The sequence below is a fragment of the Hylobates moloch genome, unplaced genomic scaffold, assembly GCF_009828535.3.
Source record: "Hylobates moloch isolate HMO894 unplaced genomic scaffold, HMol_V3 SCAFFOLD_22, whole genome shotgun sequence".
NCBI classification, from domain to species: domain Eukaryota; kingdom Metazoa; phylum Chordata; class Mammalia; order Primates; family Hylobatidae; genus Hylobates; species Hylobates moloch.
The window spans coordinates 45,249,514-45,270,568 of record NW_026652297.1 but is presented as its reverse complement, the minus strand read 5'-3'; the positions used below and the strand labels follow the sequence as shown (position 1 = coordinate 45,270,568).

At 40.3% G+C, this 21,055-nt stretch overlaps 1 protein-coding gene across 3 annotated transcripts in view; it reads left to right on the top strand.

Moving 5' to 3' along the window:
- The window catches only part of ZMAT4 (zinc finger matrin-type 4), a 365,512-nt gene that overhangs the window by 182,903 nt on the left and 161,554 nt on the right, over positions 1–21,055 (top strand). The window lies entirely within an intron of this gene.

Below are 21,055 nucleotides of genomic sequence, written 5' to 3'. Positions count from 1 at the left end.
GATTTCACCCTACTGGGAAAAGATGGTATTACTGAGGAATCAAAGATAAAATTACAGGATTATAGATGAGATACAACATGTTTCAGTTCTTCTCGTTGGTAAAATCAAGTGCTCAGAACTTTTCATAGGAGGACAGAGTTTTATATCCAGAGAGATTAACTTTCCAGTGACACAATTTCACAATGATAGATATGCTAGGGTCCAGGGAACAGGAGGAGAAAAGGCAGGTCCACGTGATCCCCATGGGCGTCCTGGAGAAACTGCTAATGACAAAGCTCCAGCTCAGTCTGACCAGCTAGCAAAGTAAAAAGGCCTGGGTCGGTGTTGATATCTCAAGGAGACTTGCTTTTAGAAACCTCCGTGGAGCACAGAGTAGTAATGAAGATGTCCTGCTAGAGGGCGAGACATTTGGACCCTAATCAAACTGACTCCCTCTTATTTATTTTTGAGACAGTCTCGTTCTGTCGCCCAGGTTGGTGTGCAGTGGTGCGATCTCAGTTCACCACAAACTCCACCTCCCAGGTTCAAGCGATTCTCCTGCCTCAGCCTCCTGAGTAGCTAGGATTACAGGCATGCACCACCACGCCCAGATAATTTTTGTATTTTTAGTAGAGATGGGGTTTCGCCATCTTGGCCAGGCTAGGCTCATACTCCTGACCTCAGGGGATCTGCCCGCCTCGGCCTCCCAAAGTGCTGGGATTACAGGCATGAGCCACTGCGCCTGGCCCAAACTGACTCTCTCTTAAGTAAAGGGAGGGAGAGTCCAAGGAAACACCTCTTGTAGTGGATTTGTGGCATTCTGTAGCATGGGGCTGACTCTCTTGGAGGGCTTGATCCCCTTCCCATATTTCTGATGCAGCAGGTCTGGCGAGGGGCCCTGGGCATTTGCATTTCCAGCAAGCTCTCAGGTGACACTGAGGCTGCAAATCTGGGTACCACGTTTTGAGAATCCAGACTTTCTTTTCTGAGTATCGTGAATCCAGTTGAGATTTGAAATCTTTTCCCCTATAAAGCCGTCCATTAAAGTTAATCTTTTCTTTAGATCTCATCCTTTTCTTTTCCTCTGTGCTGAGTGATAAAGATAGCAGCGGAAAGCCTGGCGCGGTGGCTCACGCCTGTAATCCCAGCACTTTGGGAGGCTGAGGCGGGCGGATCACGAGGTCAGGAGATCGAGACCATCCTGGCTAACACGGTGAAACCCCATCTCTACTAAAAATGCAAAAAATTAACCGGGCGTGGTGGCAGGCGCCTGTAGTCCCAGCTACTTGGGAGGCTGAGGCAGGAGAATGGCGTGAACCCAGGAGGCGGAGCTTGCAGTGAGCCGAGATCGCGCCACTGCACTCCAGCCTGGGCAACAGAGCAAGACTCCGTCTCAACAACAACAACAAAAAAAAAAAAAGATAGCAGCGGAAATTGGAGGACAAGTGTCTGTCTCTGATTGGCTTCTCTACAGAACTGAGGACCTGAGGTAGTACTTGGGGTGATAAAGTTATAAAACCACAGGCGCTTGTAGGCTTGGGCAGAAAAGATTCATCTTGATGCCTTAGCAGTTTTTCTCCGTGACTTGGAGGGCCTGGCTGTTGTCAGGGTTGCAGCTTGTTTGGAAGTCCACGTGGCATGTAAATGGATCCACAGGGGAACCTGCCGAATGAAGGGACCCAGATTAGTGAGATGGGTCACGCTGGTGGCAGTGCCAACTAGAGACATCCCTGTAGATCTGTCCCATGCATGTCTGGGCTTCCTCCCAAAGAGCGAAAGGAGATCTTATCTCATAAAGCATACATTCTCTCTCCCCTTTTATTTGTTAACCCTATAAAATTGTGGGATGAGGGGTTTACTTACTCTAAATAATTATTTTTCAAAATTTGATTTCTTTTTTAAAAGTAAAAAAGCATCACCTACTGTGGAATGTTTAGACAATTCATAAAGGACAAAGAAAAAAATAATTTTGCATAATCAGATATATATATATATATCACCTTTTTAATATGTAGAGGCTTGCCTTTCAGGTTTTGTTTTTACTCTTGCTCTTTCACACATGTGCAAATCTTTCTGGGTACTATGTAGATCATGGCTGTTGTTGCCTCTCTATGGCTTTGCCTCTCACTCTGGGTACCAGCTGTGTCTTTATAATCAGCTACAAGGCCCTGTTTGGTAGTCATCATTTCCCCTTCACTGCCTGAGCTCATCGCCTCTTACTCCCTCTGCTCCCGTGTGGCTGGTTTCCTTTGCTAATCTGTGCACACGCTGCTCACCTCATGCTCAAGGCCTCTCTACTCACTGTTCCTTCTACTTTGAATGCTGTTCCCCAGTTCCTCATTTCTTTCCGGCCTTTATTCAAAACTCCCTTCCATAGCGAGTCTTCTTGAACCCCTTTAACATTTCACGCACTTTTTTTTTTAAGACGGAGTCTCCCTCTGTTGCCAGGCTGGAGTGCGGTGGAGCGATCTCGGCTCACTGCAACCTCCGCCTCCTGAGTTCAAGCCATTCTCCTCCCTCAGCCTCCCGAGTAGCTGGGATTACAGGCTTGTGCCACCACTTCTGGCTAATTTTTGTATTTTTAGTAGAGATGGGGTTTCACCACATTGGCCAGGATGGTCTCGATATCCTGACCTCGTGATCCGCCCGCCTTGGCCTCCCAAAGTGCTGGGATTACAGGTGTGAGCCACTGCGCCCAGCCTATTTCACACACTTCTTCCTGTAAACTTATTTCACTTCTTTCCTCCTTAGAAAGCATGACTAACTAACATAATATGTATTCTACATTTTACTTACTTGTCTTAACTATGGTCAGCTTCTCCAGCTAGAATATAAACTCCATGACAAAAGGCATCACTGGATTGCTTTCTGCACTGTCCCCAGGACAGTGCCTGGTGGAGGGTTGACACCCCATAAAAAGCTGCTTTAAGATGTCAAATGAATGAGCTCAACAATACATCATAAATTATATTCCATATTCCATGGCATATTTTTCTTTATCATGTTTTTTAAATTTTATTATTATTATACTTTAAGTTTTAGGGTACCTGTGCACAATGTGCAGGTTTGTTACATATGTATACATGTGCCATGTTGATTTCCTGCACCCATTAACTCGTCATTTAGCATTAGGTATATCTCCTAATGCTATTCCTCCCCCCTCCCCCCACCCCACAACAGTCCCGTGTGTGATGTTCCCCTTCCTGTGTTCATGTGTTCTCATTGTTCAATTCCCACCTATGAGTGAGAACATGCAGTGTTTGGTTTTTTGTCCTTGTGATAGTTTGCTAAGAATGATGGTTTCCAGTTTCATCCATGTCCCTACAAATGACATGAACTCATCATTTTTTATGGCTGCATAGTATTCCATGGTGTATATGTGCCACGTTTTCTTAATCCAGTCTATCATTGTTGGACATTTAGGTAGGTTCCAAGTCTTTGCTATTGTGAATAGTGCCACTATAAACATACATGTGCATGTGTCTTTATAGCAGCATGATTTATAATACTTTGGGTATATACCCAGTAATGGATAGCTGGGTCAAAAGGTATTTCTAGTTCTAGATCCCTGAGGAATCGCCACACTGACTTCCACAATGGTTGAATTAGTTTACAGTCCCACCAACAGTGTAAAAGTGTTCCTATTTCTCCACATCCTCTCCAGCACCTGTTGTTTCCTGACTTTTTAATGATCGCCATTCTAACTGGTGTGAGATGGTATCTCAATGTGGTTGTGATTTGCATTTCTCTGATGGCCAGTGATGATGAGCATTTTTTCACGTGTTTTTTGGCTGCATAAATGTCTTCTTTTGAGAAGTGTCTGTTCATGTCCTTTGCCCACTTTTTGATGGGGTTGTTTGTTTTTTTCTTGTAAATTTGTTTGAGTTCATTGTAGATTCTGGATATTAGCCCTTTGTCAGATGTGTAGGTTGCAAAAATTTTCTCCCATTCTGTAGGTTGCCTGTTCACTCCGATGGTAGTTTCTTTTGCTGTGCAGAAGCTCTTTAGTTTAATTAGATCCCATTTGTCAATTTTGGCTTTTGTTGCCATTGCTTTTGGTGTTTTAGACATGAAGTCCTTGCCCACGCCTATGTCCTGAATGGTATTGCCTAGGTTTTCTTTTTTTTTTTTTTTTTTTGAGATGGAGTCTCTCTCTGTCACCCAGGCTGGAGTGCAGTGGCGCAATCTCGGCTCACTGCAAGCTCCGCCTCCCGGGTTCACACCATTCTCCTGCCTCAGCCTCTCCGAGTAGCTGGGACTACAGGCGCCTGCCACCACGCCTGGCTAATTTTTTGTATTTTTAGTAGAGACGGTGTTTCACTGTGGTCTCGATCTCCTGACCTCGTGATCTGCCCGCCTGGGCCTCCCAAAGTGCTGGGATTACAAGCGTGAGCCACTGTGCCCGGCCTGCCTAGGTTTTCTTCTAGGGTTTTTATGGTTTGAGGTCTAACATGTAAGTCTTCAATCCATCTTGAATTAATTTTTGTATAAGGCATAAGGAAGGGATCCAGTTTCAGCTTTCTACATGTGGCTAGCCAGTTTTCCCAGCACCATTTATCAAATAGGGAATCCTTTCCCCATTGCTTGTTTTTGTTGGGTTTGTCAAAGATCAGATAGTTGTAGATATGCGGCATTATTTCTGAGGGCTCTATTCTGTTCCATTGGTCTATATCTCTGTTTTGGTACCAGTACCATGCTGTTTTGGTTACTGTAGCCTTGTAGTATAGTTTGAAGTCAGGTAGCATGATGCCTCCAGCTTTGTTCTTTTGGCTTAGGATCGACTTGGTGATGCGGGCTCTTTTTTGGTTCCGTATGAACTTTAAAGTAGTTTTTTCCAATTCTGTGAAGAAAGTCATTGGTAGCTTGATGGGGATGGCATTGAACCTATAAATTACCTTGGGCAGTATGGCCATTTTCACAATATTGATTCTTCCTACCCATGAGCATGGAATATTCTTCCATTTGTTTGTATCCTCTTTTATTTCATTGAGCAGCTGTTTGTAGTTCTACTTGAAGAGGTCCTTCACATCCCTTGTAAGTTAGATTCCTAGGTATTTTATTCTCTTTGAAGCAATTGTGAATGGGAGTTCACTCATGATTTGGCTCTCTGTTTGTCTGTTATTGGTGTATAGTAATGCTTGTGATTTTCGTACATTGATTTTGTATCCTCAGACTTTGCTGAAGTTGCTTATCAGCTTGAAGAGATTTTGGGCTGAGACGATGGGGTTTTCTAGGTATACAATCATGTCATCTGCAAACAGGTACAATTTGACTTCCTCTTTTCCTAATTGAATAACCTTTATTTCCTTCTCCTACCTGATTGCCCTGGCCAGAACTTCCAACACATGTTGAATAGGAGTAGTGAGAGAGGGCATCCCTGTCTTGTGCCAGTTTTCAAAGGGAATGCTTCCAGTTTTTGCCCATTCAGTATGATATTGGCTGTGGGTTTGTCATAGACAGCTCTTATTATTTTGAGATACATCCCATTAATATCTAATTTATTGAGAGTTTTTAGCATGAAGCGTTGTTGAATTTTGTCAAAGGCCTTTTCTGCATCTATTGAGATAATCATGTGGTTTTTGTCTTTGGTTCTGTTTATATGCTGGATTACATTTATTGATTTGCATATGTTGAACCAGTCTTGCATCCCAGGGATGAAACCCACTTGATCATGGTGGATATGCTTTTTGATGTGCTGCTGGATTCAGTTTTCCAGTATTTTATTGAGGATTTTTGCATCGATATTCATCAAGGATATTGGTCTAAAATTCTCTTTTTTGGTTGTGTCTCTGCCAGGCTTTGGAATCAGGATGATGCTGGCCTAATAAAATAAGTTAGGGAGGATTCCCTCTTTTTCTATTGATTGAAATAGTTTCAGAAGGAATGGTACCAGCTCCTCTTTGTAACTCTGGTAGAATTCGGCTGTGAATCCATCAGGTCCTGGGCTTTTTTTGGTTGGTAAGCTATTGATTATTGCCTCAATTTCAGATCCTGTTATTGGTCTATTCAGAGATTCAACTTCTTCCTAGTTTAGCCTTGGGAGGATGTATGTGTCAAGGAATTTATCCATTTCTTCTAGATTTTCTAGTTTATTTGCGTAGAGGTGTTTATAGTGTTCTCTGATGGTAGTTTGTATTTCTGTGGGATCAGTGGTGATATCCCCTTTATCATTTATTGCATCTATTTGATTCTTCTCTGTTTTCTTCTTTATTAGTCTTGCTAGCGGTCTATCAGTTTTGTTCATCTTTTCAAAAAACCAGCTCCTGGATTCATTAATTTTTTGAAGGGTTTTTTGTGTCTCTATTTCCTTCAGTTCTGCTCTGCTCTTAGTTATTTCTTGCCTTCTGCTAGCTTTTGAATGTGTTTGCTCTTGCTTTTCTAGTTCTTTTAATTGTGATGTTAGGGTGTCAATTTTAGATCTTTCCCATTTTCTCTTGTGGGCATTTAGTGCTATAAATTTCCCTCTACACACTGCTTTGAATGTGTCCCAGAGATTCTGGTATGTTGTGTCTTTGTTCTCGTTGGTTTCAAAGAACATCTTTATTTCTGCCTTCATTTCGTTATGTACCCAGTAGTCATTCAGGAGCAGGTTGCTCAGTTTCCGTGTAGTTGAGCGGTTTTGAGTGAGTTTCTTAATCCTGAGTTCTAGTTTGATTGCACTGTGGTCTGCGAGACAGTTTGTTATAATTTCTGTTCTTTTACATTTGCTAAGGAGTGCTTTACTTCCAACTATGTGGTCAATTTTGGAGAAGGTGTGATGTGGTGCTGAAAAGAATGTATATTCTGTTGATTTGGGGTGGAGAGTTCTGTAGATGTCTATTAGGTCCACTTGGTGCAGAGCTGAGTTCAATTCCTGGGTATCCTTGTTAACTTTCTGTATCGTTGATCTGTTTAATGTTGACAGTGGGGTGTTTAAGTCTCCCATTATTATTGTGTGGGAGTCTAAGTCTCTTTGTAAGTCACTAAGGACTTGCTTTATGAATCTGGGTGCTCCTGTATTGGGTGCATATATATTTAGGATAGTTAGCTCTTCTTGTTGAATTTATCCCTTTACCATTATGTAATGGCTTTCTTTGTCTCTTTTGATCTTTGTTGGTTTAAAGTCTGTTTTATCCGAGACTAGGATTGCAACCCCTGCCTTTTATTATTTTCCATTTGCTTGATAGATCTTCCTCCATCCCTTTATTTTGAGCCTATGTGTGTCTCTACACATGAGATGGGTTTCCTGAATACAGTGCACTGATGGGTCTTGACTCTTTATCCAATTTGTCAGTCTGTGTCTTTTAATTGGAGCATTTAGTCCATTTACATTTAAGGTTAATATTGTTATGTGTGAATTTGATCCTGTCATTATGATGTTACCTGGTTATTTTGCTTGTTATTTGATGCAGTTTCTTCCTAGCTTTGATGGTCTTTACAATTTGGCATGTTTTTGCAGTGGCTAGTACCGGTTGTTCCTTTCCATGTTTAGTGCTTCCTTCAGGAGCTCTTTTAGGGCAGTCCTGGTGGTGACAAAATCTCTCAGCATTTGCTTGTCTGTAAAGGATTTTATTTCTCCTTCACTTATGAAGCTTAGTTTGGCTGGATATGAAATTCTGGGTTCAAAATTCTTTTTCTTTAAGAATGTTGAATATTGGCCCCCACTCTCTCCTGGCTTGTAGAGTTTCTGCCGAGAGATCAGCTGTTAGTCTGATGGGCTTCCCTTTGTGGGTAATCCGACCTTTCTCTCTGGCTGCCCTTAAGATTTTTTCCTTCATTTCAACTTTGGTGAATCTTACAATTATGTGTCTTGGAGCTGTTCTTCTCGAGGAGTATCTTTGTGGCATTCTCTGTATTTCCTGAATTTGAATGTTGGCCTGCCTTGCTAGATTGGGGAAGTTCTCTTGGATAATATCCTGCAGAGTGTTTTCCAACTTGGTTCCATTCTCCCCATCACTTTCAGGTACACCAATCAGATGTAGATTTGGTCTTTTCACATAGTCCTGTATTTCTTGGAGGCTTTGTTCATTTCTTTTTATTCCTTTTTCTCTAAACTTTTCTTCTCAGTTCATTTCATTCATTTGATTTTCCATCACTGATACCCTTTCTTCCAGTTGATCGCATCAGCTACTGAGGCTTCTGCATTTGTCACGTAGTTCTCGTGCCTTGGTTTTCAGCTCCATCAGGTCCTTTAAGGACTTCTCTGCATTGTTTATTCTAGTTATCCATTCATCTAATTTTTTTTCAAAGCTTTTAACTTCTTTGCTATTGGTTCGAATTTCCTCCTGTAGCTCGGAGTAGTTTGATCATCTGAAGCCTTCGTCTCTCAACTCGTCAAAGCCATTCTCCATCCAGCTTTGTTCCGTTGCTGGTGAGGAGCTGCGTTCCTTTGGAGGAGGACAGGCACTCTGATTTTTAGAGTTTCCAGTTTTTCTGCTCTGTTTTTTTTCCATCTTTGTGGTTTTATCTACCTTTGGTCTTTGATGATGGTGATGTACAGATGGGTTTTTGGCGTGGATGTCCTTTCTGTTTGTGTTTTCCTCTTAACAGACAGGACCCTCAGCTGCAGGTCTGTTGGAGTTTGCTAGAGGTCCACTCCAGACCTGTTTGGCTGGGTATCAGCAGCGGTGGCTGCAGAACAGAGGATATTGGTGAACCGCAAATGCTGCTGCCTGATCGTTCCTCTGGAAGTTTTGTCTCAGAGGAGTACCCGGCCATGTGAGGTGTCAGTCCGCCCCTACTGGGGGGTACCTCCCAGTTAGGCTACTTGGGGGTCAGCGACCCACTTGAGGAGGCAATTTGCCCATTCTCAGATCTCAAGCTGCATGCTGGGAGAACCACTACTCTCTTCAAAGCTGTCAGAGAGGCACATTTAAGTCTGCAGAGGTTACTGCTGTCTTTTTGTTTGTCTGTGCCCTGCCCCCAGAGGTGCAGCCTACAGAGGCAGGCAGGCCTCCTTGAGCTGTGGTGGGCTCCACCCATTTGAGCTTCCCTGCTGCTTTGTTTACCTAATCAAACAACTAACTCGGCAATGATGGGCGCCCCTTCCCCAGCCTCACTGCCACCTTGCAGTTTGATCTCAGACTGCTGTCCTAGCAATGAGAGAGACTCCGTGGGCATAGGACCCTCCGAGCCAGGTGCGGGATATAATCTCCTGGTGTGCCATTTTTTAAGCCTCAGTTGGAAATGCAGAAATCACCCATCTTCTGCATCGCTCATGCCGGGAGCTGTAGACCGGAGCTGTTCCTGTTCAGCCATCTTGGCTCCTCCCCCTGTGTCATGATTTTTAATAGCTGTTTCCACGTAATAGCTTTTTCCCATTGTATCAATATATGACTATACCACAGTTAATTAAACATGAAATTAATAATGAATATACAACAGTTTGTTAAAATATTATACTCCATTAACTTCAGTATTGTAAGTTTCTGCTTATTTTGCTGTTATAATCGGCACCTTAGCAATCAACCTTGTATGTGTTTGCTCAAATCCTGATAATTTTCCTAGAATAACTTTCCAGAAATTAACTTTCTGGGTCAAGAAGAATGTATCTTTAAGGTGTTTGATCTACATTCTCAAATCACTATCCAAAAGGCTGTTTCTCTAAGCGGTGATTTCTAATGCTGATTTCTTTGCACCTTTGACAATAAGACATTATTTTTCAAAAATATTCCAATTTTTATGAGTAAAATATGGTAACTCATTAAATAATTTTATGTTCCTTAGGTTACTGGTAAAATTGATCTTTTTGATGTTTTTTAAAATTGGATATGTATATTTCTTTTCTTTTATTTTTTTCTTTTTCTTTTTTTTTTTTGTTTTGTTTTTGAGATGGAGTTTCACTTTTGTTGCCCAGGCTGGAGTGCAGTGGTGGGATCTTGGCTCACTGCAACCTCCACCTCCTGGGTTCAAGCGATTCTCCTGCCTCAGCCTCTCAAGTAGCTGGGATTACAGGCACCTGCCACTACACCCGGCTAATTTTTGTGTTTTTAGTAGATGCCAGGTTTCACCATATTGGTCAGGCTGGTCTCGAACTCCTGACTGCAAGTGATCCACCTGCCTCTGCCTCCCAAAGTGCTGGGATTACAGGCAGGAGCCACTGCGCCTGGCCTGGATATGTATATTTCTTTTTATCCACTTTTAGTTTATGTTGTTTGCTTAACTGGTGGGGGGTTAACTAGCTTTCTTTTAACGCTTTGCAAGTATTCTTTATATAGATAAGCATTTAAAAATATGTATGGTTAATATTTTTTTGCCATTTGCTTTTAAATACCTTCATGTTGTTTTTTTTTCTACCATTACCTTACCTTGATCTTGACTTCGTGTTATTTCTTGATATATAGAACATTTATATGAAATAGGATGTGCATATATTTTATGTTTTGAACTGTTTTCAATGTAATGCTTAAAAAGTTAAACTCATCCTAAGACTGTATGAGTATTTCTATTTATTTCTCCTAGTGACTTTATGGTTTCATTATTTTCCCGAAATTGTTATTCAGTCCTTCAATTCCATTTATTGAATAATGTCCTTTTCCTCCCTGACTTGACATTTCCTTTATTACATACTAATTTGAATGTGTTATTTCGTTGTTTTGGCTCTGACTGTTTTATTAACTTGTGTCTTTCTGCAGCAGAAACCCACTTTAAAAATTATTAGAGTTTTATAACACGTTTTTCATATTTCAGACTACAACCGCTTCTCATTTTTGATTTTCAAAATTATCTTAATTATTTAGTATCCGTATTTTTCTTGAAGAAGAAATTCAGAATCATTTTGTCCCAACCTCCAGTGTTCAAACTTGCGTCAGTTTTGCAAATACATATGGGAAGAAATTACTGCTGTTGGCTAATTCAATTGGCAAATTCTTTAGTCCCTTTCTTTAGTGCCATTATGAGATGCGATTTGATATGCACTGCTCCTGGGGCAATTCCCAATTTCTGGAAGTTCTTCAGCTAGCAAAGCTCTGTTCCTCCAGGTGCCATCTTTTCCTGCTCCTTGCTACCTGGTTTCCCAACATTAGGAGACAGGGCCTTCTGTGAAAACCATGATTTCAGGATATGGCGCTTCTGGAGCTTCCCTGTTGGCCCATGTAGCCTGTCTGCATGTAAGGTGGGGAGCTGCATTCACCAGCATGCAGTGTACTAACTGCCTTCCCCATCCTGACTGCTAAGTAGGCGGGGATATCACAGAATGGATGTAGAAAGATGGCAAAACAATGTGTGTTTTATTTATTGACGTGATAGCATGTACTAAAGAAAGAACGGAAACAACAGAAGCCCATGGTACAGGATAAATGGTCAGCGATTTTGTTGGTACAAATCTGAGTCTGGGGGACACAGTGGAGATATCCTCCGTGTCTTATCTTTGTTTCAGAGGTTTCTCTTTTATGAGACACAACCCTGGGTCAGTCGGCTTTTAATAAAAACAGTAGCTTATTCTTAAATATAGTTTTTGCTCACTAGGTTAGGCACCATTCTAAGTACTTTCCACATATAAACTCATTTAATTCTCACGACTGCCTTATGAGAGAAATCCTATTATGATTTGGGTTTTATGGCTTATCTCAGTTGAACTCCTTATGCCTTACAGCAGGTAGAAATTCACTTTAGATTCTGGCATCAGGTGGTCTATCAAATTAATTTTTAGTGTGCGCTTCGTCCTTTTCTATCTTCGTTAATATTTAAAAGTTATAGTTAGGTAGACACCTAGGGCTGCTAACCAGGTACATTTTAAACTGGAATTCATCTTTTATAAACCTTTTGTTAGAAAATAAAACCCATATACAAAATTTAGAAAACAGATGTATCCCTTAATGAGTCCTAAGGTAAACACTATGATAACCACTACCCAGGTTGTGAAATAGATATTTGCCAATCATTCCAGAAGCTTTTCCCATTGTCTCCTCCCAAGGCTGACCCTCTCTTTTCCACCAGAAGTAACCACTCTCCTGACTTTTCCAGAATCACTTTCCTGAGTTTTTGTATAATTTTATCACTAATGTACCCCTCTAATGAGCATAGTTTAATCTTGCCCAATTTTAAAAATCTTGACATACTTTTTACATCTATTTTAGTCCGCAGGTTTCTTCTCCATCTTTCATTCTTTACCATTTACCTATAAAAGAACCTGGGAGCAATTGACGTAAAGAGTTTTCTAAAGTATAGGTTTTGCTGATTGTGTACTTGTGATCCCCATTCAACACTTTCCTCTGTCCTTTCCGTTCTCTGAAAATTGGCAGATGGATCCAGAGACTTGATTGGATTTGGGATTGATACAGTCGGCAAGACTATAAATGGTGTTGAGTTCTTTCATTAAGAGGCGCATGATATCTGATTGTCTCTCTTTTTGTGATGTTAGCAGCTGTTGATGACCAATGCCTAGATCCATTAATTCACTGGACGTTGCAAAGCTGTTTTCTTCTATTTTTTTTTCATTGATTAATTGGAATAATTTCAGAACAAGTGATTTTCCTCATTTATTGTTTGATACTCTGTGCTACAATTCTTTTAGGAAAAGCAGAAAAAATGCTTCATTCTTTTCTTTTATCAAGTGTCTAATTAAATAACTGGTTCCCTATCAGTCTACAAAGGTGAACAAACAGGTTTTTAGGAAATGTTAGTATGAATTCATGTATTTGGAGCTATTTGAAAAGTCTTGGCCGCACACGGTGGCTCATGCCTGTAATCCCAGTACTTTGGGTGGCCATAGTGTGTGGATCGTGAGGTCAAGAGATCGAGACCATCCTAGCCAACATGGTGAAACCCTGTCTCTACTAAAAATACAAAAAAAAAATTTATCTGGGCATGGTGGTACGTGCCTATAGTCCCAGCTACTCAGGAGGCTGAGGCAGAAGAATCGCTTGAACCTGGGAGGTGGAGGTTGCAGTGAGCCAAGATCGCGCCACTGCACTCCAGCCTGGTGGCAGAGTGAGACTCTGAATCAAAAAAAAAAAGAAAAAGAAAAGTCTCGATCCTTTTAAAGATCCAATTGTCTCATTTGCTTCAAGGTTGCCTTTGAGTCCTTGTGTCGTGACTGTAGTAGTCATTCCTAGCTTTCTTGTTGTCTAGCATGGCAAGATATTCCAGGATCATGTGGCACACTTCCTAGAATTAGTCTTTCCCCCCGCCCTGCCACAAAAGGCTGGGTTTCTTTTTGTGGCAATGGCGCTTCAAGATTGCTAGGATTTTTGAGTGCTAGGGAGGTTTTGTAGAGTTTGTCATTGTTTTTAAGGCCTCTTCACTGGTTAGAATTAAGAAGTATATATGTTTATATGATATCTCAAGGGTTTATACTAACGCTTCCAATTCAAATCACAATTATAGGGTTTGATACTCTCCTGTATTCCATCTGCTCACTCTTTCTACACTGAGTATGTTGGTTCACAAAGACTCAGGAAACGATGAATTAGAATATTCCATAATTATTGATATACTTTATCCAATAATATTGCACATATCCCATGAATAACAATAGTGATGCTGCAACACCAGTATAATTAACTGAGAAATTAAATCTCTTTATTGCAGCACATATTCTCCCCAGTGTCTCCCCATCTTTAAATATGCTGTATCTGTGGTATCTGAGTTTATAGCCATTATACACTGTACTTTATCCCTATTGGTTCTATTTATCTTAATTATATCTATTTATATATCTATATGTATATATCTCAGACTACCACCAGTTTTTTTTCTTTTTTTTTTTTTTTTTTTGAGACTGAGTCTCACACTGTTGCCCAGGCTGGAGTGCAATGGAACGATTTCGGCTCACTGCCACCTCTACCTCTGGGGTTCACGAGATTCTCCTGCCTCAGCCTTCCCAGTAGCTGAGATTACAGGCGAGCACCACCACACCCGGCTAATTTTTTGTATTTTTAGTAGAGACAAAGTTTCACTATGTCGGCCAGACTGGTCTCAAACTCCTGACCTCGTGATCTGCCAGCCTCAGCCTCCCAGAGTGCTGAGATTACAGGCATGAGCCACCACGCCCGGCTCAACTACTACCAATTCTTATATCAATGTCTCCACAGTCATTTTGGTTATTAAAATCAATCTTACATTCTAGTAGGCACATCAGAGACAGCTCATGAGAATAAGCTTCCCTGAGTTCTGGCCTGTTTCCTCATTGGGGCCTTTATACTTATATGTCAGCTTTGCTGGATATACAAAATTTGTCACACATTATTTTGCAAATCTAAAATATGTTACATCGTTTGTGTTTGAAATAAAACATTGCAGTTGAAATGTCTGATGATAATCTAATTTTGTTTTCCTTCCGTCTTTTTCTTAAAGGCTCAGGTAATTTAAAAATATCTTTCTATACGGTTTAGTAATTTTACTGAAAAATTTTTTTGTGTTGATTGCTTTGGGTTGAGATTTAGGGGTATACATGAGGCTCTTTCAAATACAGTTGGCCCTCCATATTCGTGGGCTCCACATTCATGGATTCAACCAACTGCAGGTCAAAAATATTTGATAAAACGAAATAAAAATGATACAAATAAAAGATACAGTATAACTATTAGCGTAGCATTTATATTCTCTTAGGCACTATAAGTAATGAAGGGATGGTTTAAAGTCTACAAGAGGATGCGTGTAGGTTATATGCAAACAGTGACATTTTCTTTCAAGGACTTGAGCATTTGCAGACTTTGACAACTGTAGGGGTCCTGGAACCAATTCCCCATGGACACTGAAGGATGATTGCATATACTTCCTTTAATTTTAATTGTAGGAGAGTTTTCTCAATTTATAGTTTGTTTTGTTTTGGTTTGTTTGCTGGGATTATGCCTGTAATCCCAGCACTTTGGGAGGCCGAAGTGGGTGGATTACCTGAGGTCGAGAGCTCGAGACCAGCCTGGCCAACACGGTGAAAGCCCATCTCTACTAAAAATACAAAAATTAGCCGGCGTGGTGGTGGGCACCTGTGATCCCAGCTACTCGGGACGCTGAGGCAGAAGAATCACTTAAACCTGGGTGGCGGAGGTTGCAGTGAGCCGAGATTGCGCCACTCACTGCCCTCCAGCATGGGTGACAGAGCAAGACCCACTTTCAAAAAAAAAAAAAAAAATCGAGATTGCTTTCCTAACTTAACAGAGCTTCTCTGAGAGAGAGAGAGAGAGAGAGAGAGAGTATGTGTGTGTGCGTAGGGTAGTCTAGTGTTTAAGAACAGAATGGTTTGTTTACTGAAGTGTATTAGCTCCAGTTTCCCCCACATTTGTCTGAACCTTCTCTTTGTTTTGTCTCCATCATTTTTGTCCTCAGTTTTAATTCTACTCTCAGCAGTTTCTCCTCAGTATGAAGCTGTGGCCTGAAAAAAGTTCTGGTGGGTTGTATGGAAAAATTCCAGGTCTAGGCTGTGTCTGCCCCTCCAGGCTCTCCACAGACCTCTCTTATAATCTGTTGTGGGGATGGGACATGTGCTCCTGATGCCAGCTGCCGTTCTCACACAGGGATGCCAGGCTTTCTGTGAATACCTGCTGCTATTGAGGGTTCCTCCGGCTCCAGGTCCAGCAGAGCTCTCATTGCCTCACTCTATTTCCCTGCACAGATGCTGATAGCATGCAGATTTTGTGCTATTACTGGTTTATTTCCATTCACTTATGTTTTGAGCTTCATGAGAACAACCTTGTCACCTAGTTTTGTAATAAATATTGTCTGTGAGGTTTTTATTTGCCTTTCTAGTTCTATTTTTATTTGGGAATTTAGAGAGATTTAAAAAATGATACCACTGCTGCCAACATTTTCCAAGAACTCTCATTTTATTTTGTATGTACGTAGTTTTCATCAATCAACAGATATTTACTAAATGGTCTATGGCAGGTCCTATTATAGACACCAAGTATATAGCTATAAACAAAGCAGGGTTTCTACCCTCAAGACATATAATAGGAAAAGAATGGTATTGAACATATACGCCACTAAATAAGTGAAAAAACATCAAGTATAAGTAAATTTCATGAAGTAAATGAAATGAGATAATATGCATCTATTCTTTTAAACCATTTGATTACATGCATATACACACATACATACACACACTTTATATACACACATATATGTATTATATATGTATACACACATATACGTACTCACACACAAAGATATTTGACTTACATACAAATATTTTTGAATAGTATTTTCTGGATTACAAAGCTTGTTTCCATACAATGCACTCTTTTATCTTTTTATGAATAGGCAGATAGGGTAGGTTTTATCCCCATGTAACAGAGGAGGAATTTCATGTTTAATAATTGTAAGTGACATCCAATACACTTACAGCCAAAGCTTCATCAAGTATCTTTTGAATCTGAATCTGCTTTTTTAAACTTAATATTCTATTTTTTAATACCACGTTACATAAAACACTGTGCTGGGGCTTAGAGATGACACCTTTTCAGCCCAAATAATTAAGTTTCAATTAGAGACAATAAGATATATGCTTAGTGCTGTCAGATGGGGGTGGGGTGGGGGAGGGCAGGCCTGAATGAAGTTCTGTGGGAGTGGGGAAGCATCAGCTGTCTTTGTGATGGGATGTCCTGGGCAAGCCTAATGAAGGAGATTGCATCTGAGTGGCCCTTGCGTATAGAGAGATGAGGCATTTCTAGTCGGAATGAACATGTGAACAAAGACAGGTAGGCATATCCTTAACGTAGCTGGAGGAGAGCGAGAGTTCAATCAACTGTTTAGTTTTTCTTCATACACTCATCATTCAATGAGTTTTCAAGTTACTATGTGCCAAGGCAGAGATAGAAAGATACGGAAGGAGCTTAGTCTGGTGGGGGAGACATGTGCTTCCCACCTGATTCGAAAGTGAGACCTTTCAGTGGGACTGAATCTTCACTTACCTGCAGCATCCAACAAAAACAGGCAGCCGGGAGATGAGGAGCAGAGGATTTTAGTGCTGGGATTCTGAGCCATTTTCTTGGCAGGCTGCTTGGTGTTCCTAACCTTGAAAAAAATCAATTTGCTTAGAGCATATTATGTCTGAAAGGCACCCGTGGGGGAAGAGACCAGAAAAGTGTGTTGAGTGTTAGACGTTAGCGGAATTTAAATGTCATGATAAGGAATTTATTTTGGGGTAGTAAAGCGTGGTTGAGAGTTTTTGACAAGAAGACTGACCTAAGATGGCAGTGCGTCCATGAATTTGGCCAAAAATTCAAAAATCAGTTCCATCACTTTCTGAAAAGGTGACATATTGAAGAATTTAAACCCTCTGAGCTTCATTTTCTTGACCTGTTAAAATTGGGAATTTATTTATGTATTTATCCACTGACACCTCATTTATTCATTCATTTTTAAGTTCAACTGATATTTAATAATTACTCAGTTCTGGCCGGGCGCAATGGCTCACGCCTGTAATCCCAGCACTTTGGGAGGCCGAAGTGGGAGGATCATGGGATCAGGAGATCGAGACCATCCTGCTAACACGGTGAAACCCCGTCTCTACTAAAAAAATACAAAAAATTAGTTGGACATGGTGGCACACGCCTGTAGTCCCAGCTACTCGGGAGGCTGAGGCAGGAGAATCGCTTGAACCTGGGAGGCAGAGGTTGCAGTGAGCCGAGATCACACCACTGTCACCTGGGCGACAGAGCGAGACTCTGTCTCAAAAAAAAAAACCTAATAATAAATAAATAAATAAATACTCAGTTCTGGAGCTACATGGTCTAATGCAATAGCCACTCACTCAAAAGAGCTATTGAACACTTGAAATGCAGGTAGTCTGAATTGAGATGTGCTATCAGTGTGAAATATACACTTGATTTGGAAGTCTTAGTATGAGAAAAAGAATATAAAATACCTCATTAATGATTTTTATGTTGAATACATCCTGAAAGGAAAGAAGAAATAAGTTTAAGAGAGCTGTTGTACAGCATGGTGACTATTGCTAGTGATGATACATTATATTATTGAAAAATGCCAAGAGAGTTGGTGGTAAGTGCTCGTGCCACAAAAATTATTGCTATGTGAGGCAATACATATGTTAATTAGCTAGATTTAACCATTCCACAATGTATATGTGCTTCAAATGCATAGAATTTTATCTGTCAATTAAAAAATAAATTTGAAAAAATGTTTTTTGAAATTAATTTCATGATTCTTTTTTTCAAAGATATATCATTTAGAATATTTAAATGTGGCCTCATTTACAGCTTGTACTGTATTTCTATTGGACAATGCTGCTCTAGATACTGGGTGTACAATATTGAATAGTGGTCAGAGACAGATAGCAAATAAGCACATTTAAATATCTAAGTCATCTAATTCTAGACTGTGAAATAAGTGCTGTGATCTTCCCACCTGCCTCTCATCCCACCTTTGCTCTCTCCGGCCCCTCTATTCATTTGTGGCATTTTCTTAGCCACTTCTCTTGGTTAGTGGGGCTTATCTAACTTACATAGTTGTCCTCTCTCAGGAACTCGGGCTAATTTCTGCCTTTTGGGGTCTTGCAACTACTGTGGCCATCTGTTTAAATATTTCTTCAGTGACTGAAAAAACAAACTAAAGCCATCCAAATCCCAAAGGCAAACAGAATTCTTCATTTCTCTTCAGTAGAAATCTTCATTCTCTCTTTCCTTTATTATCAAAATTACCATTTCCCCCAATACTATGGAAATTGGGAGTTTTCATCCACAGAGTGGGTGGTTTGTATCCAAATAGCAGGGCATATATCTATCTAGTTCATGCCAGCCTTCCTGTAGACACTATAGCTTCCCCATGGGACTCTGAACATCACCTACCTTCTAGCCGTAGGACACATCCTTTGTATGTGGACAAACTCACACAATAACATGTCATTCCAATTATATCCATTTCAGTACAGTGTATGAATGCCACTTTATGCCAATTGGCCTTTTCCTGAGACAAAGCAATCATATTGGTAAGAAAGCAAGGGAGATAGTACATTAGGTGGAAAACAGAGTTAAGTGACCAAGTTAGAAATGGTTAATGAATGGCCATGTCAAGTCCTTCAACTATTTAGTTCATGTTTATCAAGTCTGTTTTATAAATCCAGACCTGTGTCAGGCACCGGCTATGATGGGAGGATAATTTCTAAAGTTCTTATAAATTTGCTACCTTTAAGATGTTTTTAGAAAAACAATTCTAAAACAAAAACAAAATGCTAATAAGGAAATTAAAGGGCAGGACCAAATCAAAATGTATGGCAAGGATGTTAAGGACTGGGAGAGGTCAGGAGGGAAGATGTGGATGAAGTTTGCAGACATCTTGAAAGAACTGTTGGAGAAAATGGACCTTGATATCTGGATGTGACTTAAACAGGTCAGGAGGAGAGAGAACAGCTTGACCCAAATGGAGTGGAACGGGATGCATGAGAGAGAACAGTGGGAGACAACGTTACCCAGGACCCTGTAGTCAATCAGGAAATGTGACTTCCAGGCCTTTTGATCCCAGTAAAGTGGGAGAGAAGAGACATCATTTTCTGCATTCTGCTTTTCTCCAAAGTTAAATACCAGAATATAACCAGAACATGCATAACAATGGAAATAGTGGCATTTATTGGACATTCTATCTTACTACACGGTATGTGCTGAGAGGTGCAGTTATTTCTGTGTCTAGCAGAAGGTATCAGATGACTGTTGCCTTCAGGTGTAGCTTAGTAGCAGCTGCAAGTGGAGTTTCATTATAGCCACAGAATGTTTTTTGCCAAAATGAACACCAGTGATCAGGATCGTAGAATATCTAGCCAGTGCTCAAAGAAATTCCATATACTACACGGGAGCCAACATGAACAAAATACTCCTCATTATTATTCGCTTCCTGAATGAGTTTCACCTACAAGTAGAGGATGCCTAGAAAAGAAAAAAACCAACAACTTAAGCTTCAAGTTTCAACATATCTTTGGGCTTTTGAAATCATTTAAATGAATCTTTTAGACTTTTTCTCTAGAACAGAATATTGAGATACAATTCATATGTCACAAAACTCACCTATTTTTAAAGTATAAAATTCAAGGGTTTTAGGTATATTCACAGAGCCGTGTGACTGCCAGATCTACAGTAACCCTGGAAACTCTTTACCCATTAGCAATCACTCCTCATTTCCCCTCCCATCTCCCTCCTCCCTGTTCCCCCACTGCCATCTGATTCCTAGACAATCACTAATTCACTCTCTGTATTTATAGATTTTCCTATTCTGGAAATATCATGTAAACGGAGTCATACATTATGTGGTCTTTTGTGATGGATTGGCTTCTTTTATTTAGCATAATGTTTTCAAGATTCATCCATGTTGTAGCCTGTATCAGTACTTTATTCCTTTGGTTGCAAATACCATACCTTTGTATGAACATACCACATTTTATTTACTCCCTCTGCAGTTGGCAGACATTTGGGCTGTTTCCACTTTGGGGCTATTATGAATGATGTGGCTACAAAAACTCATGTAAAAGTTTTTATGTGGACATATATTTTTATTTCTCTTGAATGAAATACATTCAATTCTCATTTTCCACAGTAGTTATGTTCTATAAAGTTGTCATCAACACTGAATTAGCAAATGCTGAGCCACTGCTCCTAGGTAAAATGCAGGATTAGGTCTGGGAGGCCTCTGGTCACAATATTTTTGTCAATCCATCCATATGTAACCTTGGTTTGTGTGTGTTTCTGTTTAGAGACACCTTATTGAATATGCATATATATATAGTAAATATACATATATATATATAGTAAATTTCTTTGCTTTTTAGCCTCACAACAATGCTACCCACTATGCTTTTTTATCGATTCTTATCTCTGGAATTCACAAATTTAGACAACTTTTTTCCATCGCTCCATTACTCTCTATGCATGTTTCTTTAGCATTTTCTGGAGTGGTCTCACATACAGATCAGTGAATTTCCTCTCTCTCCTTCTGGATGTAAGTACTAGTGATTGATTAGCATTGAACTCAAGGCCAGTAGCACTATGATGCATGCCTGAGTGAAGCTTAGCTAACACGTGTGTTTTCTCCATAAGGAGTTTCACCGAACACCTCACTGCCATTCTGAAAGTGCATGTCTCCCTCTTAGGCTTTCTACCTTCACCTAAGCAAAAGAGAATGAGGACAATCATCTGAATTAAATTAAAGAAAT